Below are 15,445 nucleotides of genomic sequence, written 5' to 3' on the forward strand. Positions count from 1 at the left end.
TTTGGCGAAATACAAGCAATCGGTCTATAACAGGTGACATAGTGCAACTTTGGGTCTAATTGCCTCTTACATGAATTGACAAACAGTGCTCCTAAATGCTTCCAGTGCATACTACACTTTAGATTACTTGTCATTGCCAATCCCTGAACCATCGTTCTGTTCTCGGGTCTACACAGGTCTATCCTGAGCTTCTTCCACAATAGGCTTAAGTTCAGTTTTGCAAGTCCGTGGATTTATATCAGCAGATGGAAAAGCATGACATGCCTGTTACCTACCTGTTTTGGTAAATAGAGTTATTGGAACATGGATATACTCATTCATTGTTGTGTTGCCTATGGGTGCTTTCACACTACAGTGACAAAATTGAGTAGTTATGACAGGGACTGTGTGGTCCACAGGCCAAATAGTATCTGAATCTTCACAGAAAGTATTTGCCAACCCCTGGTCTAGAGTGCTATTCACTTATGCATCCATATCACAGCCTCCAAATCTTCATTCCTAGTGTTTCCTCTCCCCTGCTGTTTTTGATCTTGTGGATTCATTCTGTTAACCATTTAATATTGTTTATTCAGATTTCAGATTGGAGCAGAGTGAAGCATGAGGGTTCATTTCACTAATTGTAACTGAAGTCTCCAACCACTTTTCTTTGTCATCACCACCTAAATCACTTGATCAGGACGATTTGCTTTATTGAGCAGAAAAAGTAGATCTGTCTACAAGGCCAAACCACAGAGGATTTTCACATTCTTTTATCATTTTTGTTTCTATAAATGGATATTAGATATTGTTTAATATCTATTGAAACCTCCTGGGCATTAACGTTTTCCGTGCTACTATATATTTCACCATTTAAAAGGAAAGCAACATGAAACATTATAAGATGCTGATGCTAATTTTGTATACTCTCATCTGGCAATCATTTATGGAACATCATATATGCAGCTGGCATTAGGTTCAGTATTAGAACACTAAGAATAGCAGTAACAATAATAATTGTTATTATATAAAAGATATATTCACTGCTCTTACAAAATGTAGCACGGTAAGGAATATTGAAATTAAAAAAAAATTTCAAATCACTGTGCCATGAGCTTTTATAGAAGAATAGCTCATATGTAGAGGATATTTGTTTGTGATTATCATATGAAACTTTATATTGAGTGATAAAATTTTGATACTCAGAGCGGAAAGAGTACTCTTGCCAAGAGGCAAATATAAAATATAAACATATTTGCTGGGACAAATATAAAATAGAACAAATATAAAGAATAAGGTAAGTTTCAAAGTATTGGAACATGCATTTCCACCATTATCCATCTATGTAATATCTGGTAAGTTATTTAACCTCTTTAAGCTTTAGCTTTAAAAGATAATATTGATAGTTTCCTCATAGCTTTGCTCTAAGAATTATGTGAAATAATGCACTTCACAGATTTAACAGAATTTCTGGCACATGATAAATGCTCAACAAAAGGTAGTTGTTTATGTTGTTGTTACGAATTATCCTGAGGCAGTAATATTTTAGTAATAATTAATATATAATAATAATTCAAGCACAGTGCCACTATTGGTGAGAGATGTTTTGGAAAGGAGCAAACTTCTAATCATCCTGCAAATCACAGAATACAGACAACGAATTGCTTTTTCCAACAAATCCAACTGGGACTAATAAAGGATGACTCATAATTGGACATTCTTGAGTTTGAATTAGGATCACTGAATTCATGTTCATCCAAATTATTTCTACAATTTTTCTTAAACATCAGTAATCCAACATGCATACACACGTAAACACACATACACACACATACTAGATGTATCTTGGCTAGCAACTTGGGTGGCATTACTTGACGAAATATATCAATATATTTTCCCTAGCTGCTATGATAATTTATGTTTCCTTTCATTTTGCCTTTATTTTTTGAGAGAAAACTTTTGACAATATCATGTAGAATCAGTTGTTAAAAAAGCAACATTGCAACGTTTATTGATGTATAAGTGCTAAAAATAAAAACAATACGTGACATAATGTAGTACACTGTTGCTTCAACTATTTTGTCTCCTACCTTATTATTCATTAGTAGTGATGAGAGATCTGGCATACTTCTAGAATTTTGATTAATATGATATTTAGAATTATGGTATGCCTAGTTAAAAACAATAAGTGAATGGTTCTTTCTGGTCTCTTTAATAATCTACTGGAAGCATGCAGAAGATTGTTGGTGTTGTTGTTTTCAGGATCTACAGAAACAATCGGCAGGCTCCTGCTATTGGAGTGTTTTTAATCTTGCACGTTAGGAGTCCATGTTTTATATAGGCTCAAATTATCCTTTGCAGTATAACCCCTGACCTAAATAAACATTTACAAAAATGTTTTAAAGGATTCCTTATGCAAGGTATTGGGGTTGCACATGTTGATAATTTCCTTTGCAGAATTATTGTGACACTTTTCTAAGCTTCCACTAATCTCTCTGAACCTAGCACAGAATTTTACTCATATTTAAGATGAAATCTTAAACACATTCCATTTTATATAGGAGAAGTTTTAAGTCAATAGAGGGGCTCCAAGCTGAGTAGATATTTAAAGATACTTAGTGTCAATCATTGGAATGTAAACCACTAAAAGAAAAAGTTTTTTGGCAGCTGTGAATGTCATATTGGGAGCAGACTCTGGGCAAAGCATGCAGGACCTACAGTGGCACCAGCCTTTAAGAATAGAAAGGGTCCAGGAATGCATAGGATTGGGCTGGGGAGATAAACAATTTCAGTGTCTAGTCCCCCAAGAGCAGCTTAGAATTCTTGAGCAGGGGACTGATGAACTTGGCAAGCTCATGCTCTGCAGATGCATGGGAAGGAGGTCATGTTCATGCGGCATTTGTGACACAGCTTTGAGGAAGTCCTCATGGTGACTGGAAAAATTACTTATTAAAAAAAATCACTTTCTTTAGAGTACACACTATCTTAGGAGTCCCTATTTCTGCTTAGTGTTGGAAAAATTGATCTTGCTAATTCAATGTAGCTTAGTCTAATTTAGGGTTTTTTCCCACTAAAATGTGTAATTTATGCTCAGTGCTACCCAATTTAAATTTCCATCATTGAGCTTTCTTCACCTTCCTAATCCTTGAACTGCTCTTACAACAAAATCTTTCCCAGCTACTGTCAATCTAGTAGGGTAGTGTTAGTGTGTGTGTGCACATAAAGGTGTGCATATGTGTGTGTACACATGTGTGCCTTAGAGGTATTCTTGACCTTCATGTCATCTGATCATCAATCCATTGGTAACATCGAACAGAGCTGATTTTGAAATAATTGACTCTTTCACTTTGGCCAGTTCTTCTTGATGTCTCTCAGGAAATCGGCTCTCATCCCTATCATGCCATCAGGAAACCCATAAAATTGCAGCTAAATAGTCCCTTACTCAAAACTAGATGCCACTCCCATCTCTGTACTGAGATGTTTTTATTCTAACAGTGAGTCTTGACTTGGAATGGTAGGCTCTGCTGTGCGGCCTTTGCTGTGCTTGAACTACGTGTACCAGATCCCCTCCCTCTTTGGAGTCAGATTAACGTTGGCCACAAGAAAAACATAGAAGCAAATCAGCAACCATTGCTTCTGAAGCTGTTTTTGCAGCTAGATGTAGTAAAAGAGAGATACAGAGGCCAAAAGACCTCCACACAAGGTCCCCTTTTCTGGTTCTGAAAGTACATGGTTTCTCAGATTTGCTAGTCTCTTTCCCTATCCTCCAACGCCCACCTCACCCACACTTTTCAACCAGTCCTATAATAACTCAATATCCTACAGCACAGATAGTGACTCTATTCAATCACAAAGATCTGACTGAGATAGGCTTTTGTTCACTCTTTTTCCTACATGCCAAGACTATGCCTGAGTTCAAGGAAAACATGAGGATTTTTCTCCACTATTGTTTGATTCCACACTCCCACATCTGGAAGCAGCAATCACAGTTAGATTGGCCAACTCCTGAATTTCTGGATGGATCAGATGTTGGCGATGGTCTGGACTTCTTCCCATCTCCACCTCAATGTCAGAAGGATGTCCCTGTTCACCCTACCATTCTCATGGTTTTTGGGGGTTGGGGAGATTCAGGGAGCAGAAGCACTTCTGGTTCACTATCTGTACATTCCATCTCATCTATAAAGGTCTGTAATATTCTTGCTATTCTTCTGGTATGTAAACAATTCTCATTACTTTTGCAATTACTGTTATGACATCTTTTAAACTCTGAGACAAGATTTAGCATCTGTCTTCTGGCTGTCCTTCTGAGGGTCATTGGGAAAATAAAATTAAATTAACCCCTGATGTGATGTCTTACTGTATTTCATAGTCTTCACAAATTATGCCTTCACTTGTTTTAACTCAAGTGGTGAATGTTGCTTAGTATAAGCTATGGATATGATTTTACTCACTCAAAGGCTGCAATAGTTTTAATGGGGTAGGGAAAACAGATTCTATGAAGGTAGTGATAAATTGGCAAGGTGCCAGAGTACCAGATTAATAGGCTAGGATCCAGGTTCAGATTGTACTCTAATACAACGGGGTCAACACCATTTCTGTGTAATAGGCTGAGATGAGAATATAGAAATGAGACTCTGAGACTGCAGGGATGCCCAGGAGTCATTCATAATAACCTCAACATAGTGTAAGAAGAACAACTTCACAGTGTACCACTGGATGCAGTTATAGCTTTTTATATACGCACCCCCTCCCACCTCTCATTTCCCCATCAGGAGAGACTGATGAAAGAAATGAAGTGAGCCTTGGACTGCAGGGTTTTTTTTCATCACGTAAAGCCAAGAAGCTGAGAACTGTGGCAAGGGCAGTCTCTGCTTGCTGGCCTTCTTTTGCTTTGGTGTTGTCAATTATTCAACAGTAATGAATATTAAATGCTGAAAAGTATCAGTTTTTTGTTCCTTAGTTTGAATATTCCTAAAATCTCTCTCCTGTTTGTATTTCACTATCTTAACCCTTTGAAATAATTTAGGAATTGAGTATCTTCTCTTTATCTATTACATTTAAATAACTTCATACTTTTTAAAACAATATTTTACATGTTTTGAAATGTGAATTATCAGAATTCTTTCTACTGTGCTCTAGAAGTAGTTCAGACCTACCTGGCATCCTGTCTATACCTGAGTCTCAAACTGAAAACTGAAGGAAAGACCCTTCCCCAGCCACACTGAACCATATGGAAAAACTGTCTAAATGGATACATCCTTTGTCCAAGATACTTTATTTACATGGCCAGTCCAAGAAAGGTGTTTGTAGACACCTTGGCATTTTCTAGGGAATATATTCATGATCTCTGTCTCTATTGCTTATTCTGTACACACTTCAACTGTCATCAACTTAAAATAATATAGGAAAAAGTGGTTACTGAATCCACTGATTTGGGTCATTCCAAATTCAACCACACCAATCCAGACAAGGTGATTGCATCGTAAGCAAACCTACCTGTTCAACAACCTAGGATGTGAGTTTTGGATCTCTAGTAAAAATACATATACAGATGCTCCTTGACTTATGATAGGGTTATGTCTGGATAAACGCATCATAACCTGAAAATATCATAAGTTGAACATGCATTTAACATATCTGACCTAAAGAACACCATAGCTTAGTCAAGTCTACCTTAAACATGCTCAGAACACATCAATTAGCTTTCACTTGAGCAAAATCATCTAAAACAAAGCCTATTTTATAGCAGTGTTGAATATCTCATATAATTTATTGAATAGTATACTGAATGTCTATAACTTTTACACCATTGTAAAGACAAAAATTATATGTCAAAACATTTAAGTTAGGAACTATCTATATAAAGATGTCATAAGGGATAAAAATGGTTAACAATAATTGTGAGACACTTTACATATATCATCTCATTATTCTAAGTGATTTTACAGAGGCAAAATACATATACATGAGGAAATTTACTGCCAGGCTAATGGCTATGTGACTGTTTCATGATGTATCCAGGATTAGAAGCCTAAGCTATATGACTCCAGGTTTCGGCTCCTAAGTCTAAGCTTCACTACATTGCTAGGAGTACTCATTTTTTGTTAGCTCCCACCTGAACAACTCATTATTGGTTTGTTAAGGCAAATATTTTTCATAAACCACTCAATAAAGAATCATAATGCTCCCTAGACCTCTTGTTTCTATGAGGCCTTAGGTTTGCAACATCCATATGCTGACTTTCTAGGGGTGGGCAGACTTGTAACACATCCAGTTCCCTGCCTCACCCCAGTAAGAATGCAGCAAATAGCACGTTTTGAAGAAAGAGATAACATCTTTGAAAATATAAAACATTGGTTGCAAACAATTGATTTTTTAAAACCCTGCATTTTGTGTTTCTACTAAATTTTTCATCTAGGATAAAGAGAAATGGATACTCTATGATGTGAGAAAATCACTACCTAGTAGACCATGAGAAAAGACAGGGGAAATATCACTTCTAATGCACTTCCATCCTGCGTTATCAGTCTCCATCAAAACCAGCTCATGCCCTTCTTGTGCTATAAAACCTTCTGTGACACTATCAGACCAAAGCAGTTATTTTAATTTTGAATGTAATAGGGGGATTACTTACCCCACACAATCGGATATATAATAAATGATGGGAGAATCAGTGAAGCTTTGCAGCAATATGCGAGCTGTACTGTTTTGGTGATATTTGTTTATTGTACACTATTGATTTCAACAAAACGTACAATTTCTAAAATGAGAAGAAATATGTGAGCAAATCCTTTAAAATGAAAGTAAGTCTAGTGATGAGAAGGTGTTTGATGATGTGAATTTCTATTTTATTCTAGGCTTCTCTAAGAGATTCAACCTGCTCATACAAATAAGGATGTTGATAGAAATGTTAAAATATCTGAAAGTTTATTTTTTATATTTAAGTCTCTATGTGCTAAATGTTTTACATATATTATCATATTTATTCTAACAACCTAATTAGGCCAATATTACACTTCTCATTTGACACATAAGGAAACCATGTTTAGAGTGGTTTACTAAATGCTCAGTGTCATAATGCTACTATCAGTCTGGCACCATTTAAAATCGCATCTGTCTGATACCAAAGACTATACTTTTAGATGCTGTTTCTGTACTCCAAACTGAAAACAGATAAAAGCTGCACTCTAAGTATTGGCTGTTTTCCCTGAATTTAATTGGACTAACTCCTTTCTACCCGATTTCTGTTCCTTGTCTTAGCTGGTTTTCCAATATCCCCATGTTAATTTTATGTGTCAACTTGACTAGGCCATGGGGTGCTCAGGTATTTGATCAAACATTATTCTAGGTTTTTCCATGAGGTTGTTTTTGGATGAGAATAACATTTAGGTTGTAGTCAGAATAAAGCTGATTTCTCTTGCTAATATGGGTGGACCTCACATAACCATTTGAAGGCCTGAATAGATAAAAGGGCTGCCTCAGTAGGAGAGAACTTCTCCTGCCTGACTTCCTTTAAACTGAGACTTCAGTTTTGTTGTTTTTTTCCCCTGCCTTGAGACTCAAACTGCAACGTTGGCTTTTCTTGGTCTTGAGCCCTGCTGGACATCAAACTAGAACCCCAACATTCAGTCTCTTGGTTCTCAGGCCTTCAGACTTAGAATGAAACCTAATCCTCTGCTTTCCTGGGTGGCCAGCTTGCCAACTAGTCCTGCCTCAAAAATCATGTGAATCAATTCCTTATAGTGTCATGTATCACAAAAGAAGTTTCTGTCAAGAATGAGTTGCCTATGTAACAGTGGTTTCATAAGATTATATCATATTTTGACTCCATCTTTTCTACGTTAAGATATGTTTAGAACAAAATAACAGAATAAAACCTATGCCAAAATAGTCTCATGCCAAAATAAAACCTTGCCAAAATAAAACTTCATGCCCAAAATGGGAATGTTTTTACACTATTGGTGTGGGTATAAATTAGTTCAACCATTGTGGAAGACAGCGTGGAGATTCCTCAAGGATCTAAAACCAGAAATATCACTTGACCCAGCAATCTCATTACTGGGTATATACCCAAAGAATTATAAATCATTCTAATACATATGCACATGTATGTTTATTACAGCACTATTCACAATAGCAAATACTTGGAACTAACCAAAATGCCCATCAATGGTAGACCAGATAATGAAAATGTGGCACATTTACACCATGAAATACTATAGAGGAATAAAAAAGAATGAGTTCATGTCCTCTGCAGTGACAGGGATGAATCTGGAAACCATCATCCTCAGCAAACCTACAAGGGAACGGAAAACCAAACTCTGCATGTTCTCACTCCTAAGTGGGAGTTGAACGATAAGAACAGATGGACACAGGGAGGGAAACATCACACACTGGGGCCTGTTGGGTGTTAGGGGGCAAGGGGAGGGAGAGTATTATGACCAATATCTAATGCATGCAGGGCTTAAAACCGAGATGATGGGTTGATGGGGCAGCAAACCACCATGGCACATGTATACCTATGGAACAGACCTGCATGTTCTGCACATGTAACCCAGAACGTAAACAAAAATTTTAAAATGGCAAAAAATTAAGATTGTTCATCTTCTATTTTTTTTTTTTTTTTATCATTTTATCCTTTCTATTTTACCATTCGGTGGATGTTCTTAACATCAAAGAGCTTGGAAGTCCTAGTACAATATTTTAGGGAATATCTCCATGACCTATCCATTATATTTATACCAAGATCTTTAATTCTCTAATTTCTATTTCATTGCCTACTTCTTGACTTGTAATCTGCTTAAGTTCTTTGAATCAAAGCATGCATAAATGCCTCAATCTTCTAGTACATGATCTCCGGTTTCATGTAATGCATCTCTTCCAAATGTCTCTATGTTCACCTTCATTTTAGACTTCTAGATCTGTAATGAGAATATCAAGTCTTTTTGTCTAGAATCAGGATTCAGATCATGCCTTCTCCAAGATTTTTATCTGAATTTTACTCTTAGAGCTGTGGCATTACTCTTAGGAAAAAAAAAAAACAGAAGCTTAAATATATATCCTATATGACCTATCAGTTTTAATCTCCGCATATAGAAGATATTGCATATGCCAATAGAAGAAGAGATATGCTAATAGATAATGGCAAACTAAAAAAAAAAAAAAAAAACTATGGAAAAGCCTCTGTATTTACAAGCTTGGAGAACCCAGACCAGTCACGTACATTAATCTTATCCTGTAGTTCCCCTAAATGAAGATATGGTATATTCAGGAATCCAACAATGTCTCAGCAATATTTCCCATGGGTGATTTAATTCAGAATAATAACACAAAGGTATCTTTAAGAAGATTTCCTACATACTTATTTTTATTGCTCTAATCTCTCTCTTTAATTTAACATTTGCCAATTTGTAATACAGTTGGCAATGCTAATACATCTAAAAGAGTACTACTTTATTCACCTGAAGTCTTTACCTTTAGTGTTGATTCAGCAAATAATATTCCCATTTCCCCAAATGTTTCATCCAAAAGTCTAGGGTTGATTTCTCTATTTTCCCCATCAAACTCTAATTCCTCAAAAACTAGGGGGCTGTATTTCAATATGAAGTGTATTCACTCTTTCTCCAGGAAGTCTACTCCATTATAATTTTATTACCTTACATCTGGTCTAGTGCAGTAGCCTCCTAATTATTCTTTCTACTGTTGTATTCTTATAATTTATTCTTCAAGGACCAACCAGAATATATTAACATTTAAATAAAATTAAGCTACTCCTTGGCTCACAGCATTCCACTGGATTTGCATTAGATTCCTATTGCTACTGTAATGAAGTACCACAATATCATTGATTTAAAACAAATTTATTATCTTAACGTTCTGGAGATCTGAATTCTAAAATGAATCTCATGGGGTAGAATTTAGGTGTCAGCTAAGCTGCATTGCTTCTGGGGGCTCTATGGAGAATGTGTTCTTGCCTTTTCCAGCTTTTAGAGGCTGCTTGGACCCTTTCCATCTTCAAAGCCAACAGTGGAAGAGCAAGTGTTTCATTGTCTACATCATGTGAGGCTCATTCTTCTTCTACCTTCCGTTTCCATTATCGAGGAACACTGTGATTACGCTGAGCTCATTCCTATTTTAAGGTTAGCTGGTTTGCAACCTTAATTCCCCTTGATCACGTAAAATAACACATTCACAGGTTGCGGATTAGGATGTAAATATTTTGGGGCTGTTATTCTGTCTACCACAGGCTTTTCAAAAAATAAAAAATGCAAAAGACGTTTTAAGTTCTAAATTTCCCTACTGCTTGGCCCCTGCTCGGCCCCTGCTCAACTCTCAGTCTCCATCACAGACAGCCCTCTCCTTTGCTCACTGGACTCTGGTCACACTAACTTCTAGTGACATTCTGATCCAAACAACTGTCATCTGGCAGAGGACTTTTGCCCTTGCTGTTCCTCTGCATGAAAGATTCTGTCACCAGATGCTCGCGTGTGTGTCGTATTCTTGTCATTTAGTCCATTTCCCCAAGAGAGGTTTGAGAGGCTTTTCTGCCCACTCCAAATTAAACAGTTCCAACTACTACATTTTTTTAAAATTATTATGGTTTATTCCCTTCATAGAATGTATCACCAGTTGAACTGCCTTATTTGTTTTCTTGTTTAATGTCTTTTTAACCCACTAGAAAGACACATGCGAATAGGCATCTCATCTGTTGTTTTAACAACTTTTACCTCCAGAGTTTACAACAGTGCCTTGCTTGTAAATGTTCAATACATATTTGATGAATGCATGATTGAATAATTTTATGAATAAATTTTAAATGAATCACCAAAATAATCATGCATTATTTTTTTCTCTATCAGAAGAAGAATTTGCCAGCCTATTTTCCTTCTCCACAGAGCTAGCCATTATTTAAAAAGAAAGAAACCTTCAATTCTTTGCTCCCCCTGGGGTGCCATGCATCATTCCTCTGAGAGTATTTTTAGCTCATAACAAAGTTGTCTTTATTCTGCAGTTCCTTAATCCCTTTTGCTTCTGATACTCTGGGAAACAAAAAAGTAGCTGCTCTCAGAGGGATGGACTAAAGAATTACATTAATTCAGAAAACAAGAGATTTACCTTGTGGTTCTGTGTTCTAAATGGAATGAGAAGGTCACTCTGTACCTTTTCTTAAATTGCATAGTTTGCTTCTCCCATTGTTACTTGCATTTTATGCAGACGCTTGCTTGTACCAGTTAGCTACAAATTTGGAAAGGTAGTCAGTCACTGCTGCTCCAGATAAATCTGAGGCAAAATCGACTGCATTCGCTCTAATAGAGTCCTTTGCAAGCTTGACCTAACCCGGTCAGGATCTGCTCTGGTTAAATTTTAAAAACTGTCATGTCTCTTTCGGTACATTTCTCTTGTTGCTGGAGTCTTTATGTTTACTCAGACGTACTCATTCCTCCCAAGATCCTGGCTGACTCAGCACTACCGTATGCCTACCCTTCCAGGTATTCGGGATTTAACAAAAAAAAATTACTCCTCTTGCCCATGTGAGTAAATCTTTTATGTAGTTGAAGAATTTGATGTGGACAAAGGCCATTGATTTTGTTGTGTTTATTCAGCAGTATATACTTTGTACATAGCAGATACTTGTGCTCAATTAATATTACCTTAACTGATTAATTTATGTCTTTTTTTTTTTATTGCATTTTAGGTTTTGGGGTACATGTGAAAAACATGCAAGGTTGTTGCATAGGTGCATACGTGGCAGTGTGATTTGCTGCCTTCCTCCCCTTCACCCATATCTGGCATTTCTCCCCATGCTATCCCTCCCCAACTCCCCACCCCCCCGCTGTCCCCCCAACTCCCCCACAACAGACCCCCGTGTATAGTGCTCCCCTCACTGTGTCCATGTGTTCTCCTTGTTCAACACCCGCCTATGAGTGAGAACATGTGGTGTTTGATTTTGTGTTCTTGTGTCAGTTTGCTGAGAATGATGGTTTCCAGGTTCATGATGTCCCTACAAAGGATGCGAACTCCTCGTTTTTAATGGCTGCATAATATTCCATGGTGTATATGTGCCACATTTTTCCTGTCCAGTCTATCATCGATGGGCATTTGGGTTGGTTCCAGGTCTTTGCTATCGTGAACTGTGCTGCTATGAACATTCGTGTGCATGTGTCCTTATAGTAGAACGATTTATAATCCTTTGGATATATGCCCAGTAATGGGATTGCTGGGTCAAATGGAACTTCTATTTCTAGGTCCTTGAGGAATCGCCACACTGTTTTCCACAATGGTTGAACTAATTTACACTCCCACCAACAGTGTAAAAGTGTTCCTATTTCCCCACATCCTCTCCAGCATCTGTTGTCTCCAGATTTTTTAATGATCGCCATTCTAACTGGTGTGAGATGGTATCTCAATGTAGTTTTGATTTGCATTTCTCTAATGGCCAATGATGATGAGCATTTTTTCATATGCTTGTTGGCCTCATGTATGTCTTCTTTTGTAAAGTATCTGTTCATATCCTTCGCCCACTTTTGAATGGGCTTGTTTGTTTTTTTCTTGTAAATCTTTTTTAGCTCGTTGTAAATTCTGGATATCAGCCCTTTGTCAGATGGGTAGGCTGCAAAAATTTTTTCCCATTCTGTTGGTTGCCGATTCACTCTAGTGACTGTTTCTTTTGCCATGCAGAAGCTGTGGAGTTTGATTAGGTCCCATTTGTCTATTTTGGCTTTTGTTGCCAATGCTTTTGGTGTTTTGGTCATGAAGTCCTTGCCTACGCCTATGTCCTGAATGGTTTTGCCTAGGTTTCCTTCTAGTGTTTTTATGGTGTTAGGTCTTATGTTTAAGTCTTTAATACATCTGGAGTCAATTTTAGTGTAAGGTGTCAGGAAGGGGTCGAGTTTCTGCTTTCTGCATTTATGTCTTTAACACTTAGGGTCTTGCTAGTCTTTAGAAGAGATAAAAATAATTCATATTTGTATGTTTAAAAGGAGAAAACCAACTTGAATTGGTTACTGATCAGATATTTTACTCCAAACTGCACACAAGGTACCCAATATTAATTTTGTCCATATTGTTAAAAATAAGTATACTACTTGCTGCCATGTTTGTCATAAGGCAAACAGCCTACGGGGATCCCCATTTACTTTTTACTTGTAAGAAGATTATGAATATGAAAGCTGTATTTTATTGTCGCAGGTAGATCCTTGGCAAGACACACTACGACCTATAGCACTTGTTTTTCATTAATCTCAATTTTACTGGGACAGATTCCATTATATTGGAAACTCCCTAAAGAATCTGAAGTCTGGGCCAATTCTCCATTATATGCTTGAGTGCGGTATATGATATTTATATAGCCACTGTCCAAGGAGCTCAAATCCCTTGATAAATATCATCCTTTTTACTGTATTCACTTTACTGGACAGTACACAGTAAGAAATGGTATCACCATTTAGCAGTGAGATGAAACTATGAGAACTAAAATGCAGAGGGATTTGAAAGACCAGAAAGAAGGGCAAAAATACCTTGGCCACAGAGTTTAGTTAAAAACTTTCCTGGAGTCCAAAAAATACACCTTTTCTCTCAATTCTATTATTTCTTTAGCTCTAATTCTTAAAGATTCAATTCTTTTGAACCTTACTTATTTTGATTTTTTAAAAATAAACCTTGATTTAAAGTAATTTTTTTGATTGTAAGACTGGAAAATATATCATTATTCCTCATGACATACAACTTCTTTGTAAAATTCATGTAGTTTTGCCCTTTCTTTTTATGATCCTTAAGAATCACACCATTGTCACTTAAAATACCTTGAGAAATCATTGCATCAACTCCTAAAGTTACTGAAAAGAAAGACAAACTCCAAAGTAAGTATAAGATTTGCCCACATTCGCATTGTTTGATAAAAGCAGAGAAGGTACTGGATTCAAGGCTTTCTGACTTGAATGATTGTATTACTACACAATCCTACAGAAACAGGAAGGAATTATTGTATTTGAAGGCCATCATCAACAGTAGGGCAAGGGAAAGATATTTCACACTGCCTTTTTTGTTGTTGTTGTTGTTGGAGAAATGAGGAGGTAGAGCTCAAAAAGGAAACTACCTTTTTTTTATTGTTAATATGAGTTTTGCTGTTGTTGTTGTTGTATTCTTTTTCCAACTTTGTATTCTTATAAGTCTAGAATGAATGAATGACACATTATTCTTATGACAGTGGATACTAATATAGATATATTAACATCAATAATGGCTTCTGACATCTTAAAATGGACACTGCAAGACTGTGGTTTAGGCTACTCAAAACCACTTTAATTGTTGCAAAATGTTTCATTGAAATATGCTATCTCTTAACTTCTCAGTATTCTCGCAATCAATCATGGGCTATTCCATGGAATTAATAGGGAAATACTTAAGACTTTAGTTGAGCAAATAATGCTTGAACTACCCTATCCAAATGTCTTAACATAGATAAAAGCAGATTGTGAAGTGAATCTGTAGCATCTTTGAACATTTTAAAATAATAGGCATGGAATAATGAGTATTTTTTGTTATTTTCACCAATATGATGTTTAATCGATTCTTTACTACCTGAGGGACAGATGATTCAGAGTCAAACTACTTTTACTGTATATGGCCATTGAAAGTGAGAATACAGACATCCTTGTGAATGACATGAACATTACCAAATTCCTGATAGTAGATAGAACCTGATGTTAAAACAATGACATGAACTGTCATCACTAGAAGGTAAGCTTTATGAGGGTCTACTTCTCTCTCTACCTGTCTTATTTCATTGATGTATTACCAGCATCTAAAATGTGAACACTCTAGCCATAATTCTAATGCTGCCTAGTTCATTGATCTTTCTCGTTCCTGTTTTCTTCAAGTACCATCTAAAATACAGATACATTAGATCACCTCTCTTCTGGAGGAAGAGTATGTCCACAGGGCTCTGTTCTCTTAAAAAGAACAGGATGTCTCAGAGGGCAAAGCTGTACTATGTAAAGTTCGTGAACTTATAATATACTCTTAATAAATATTATATGTCATTATTTCCCCAAATCCCTGTTTCTTTCCTCTTTCAAACTATTTCATCGCCACTGAGTCAAGTACCTTCCTCTTTGGAAGATCCGATTATCTTTAAGCTTTTTTGCTGAAACCATCTTCTGACTCAATATTATTTCACTCTCTTTTGTTTCCCCTATTGAATTTTTTAAAACTGTAAATTGACAAGTTATAGTTCTATATATTTATTGGGTACAAAGTAATGCCATGATTGATAAATTCAATGTGAAATAAATTAATTAACATATCCATCACCTCAAATACTTATCATTTTTCAGAGGTGACAGCATTTGAAATCTTAGTGATTTGTAAATGCACAATACATGAATATTTACTATATTAACTATACTGTGCAATACGTATCACAGAAAACAATCATTCTGTCTCTTATCTAATTAATGTTTTGTTATCC

Source organism: Aotus nancymaae, unplaced genomic scaffold (genome assembly GCF_030222135.1).
Source record: "Aotus nancymaae isolate 86718 unplaced genomic scaffold, 86718_ANA_hifiasm-v0.15.2.pri h1tg000006l, whole genome shotgun sequence".
NCBI lineage: Eukaryota > Metazoa > Chordata > Mammalia > Primates > Aotidae > Aotus > Aotus nancymaae.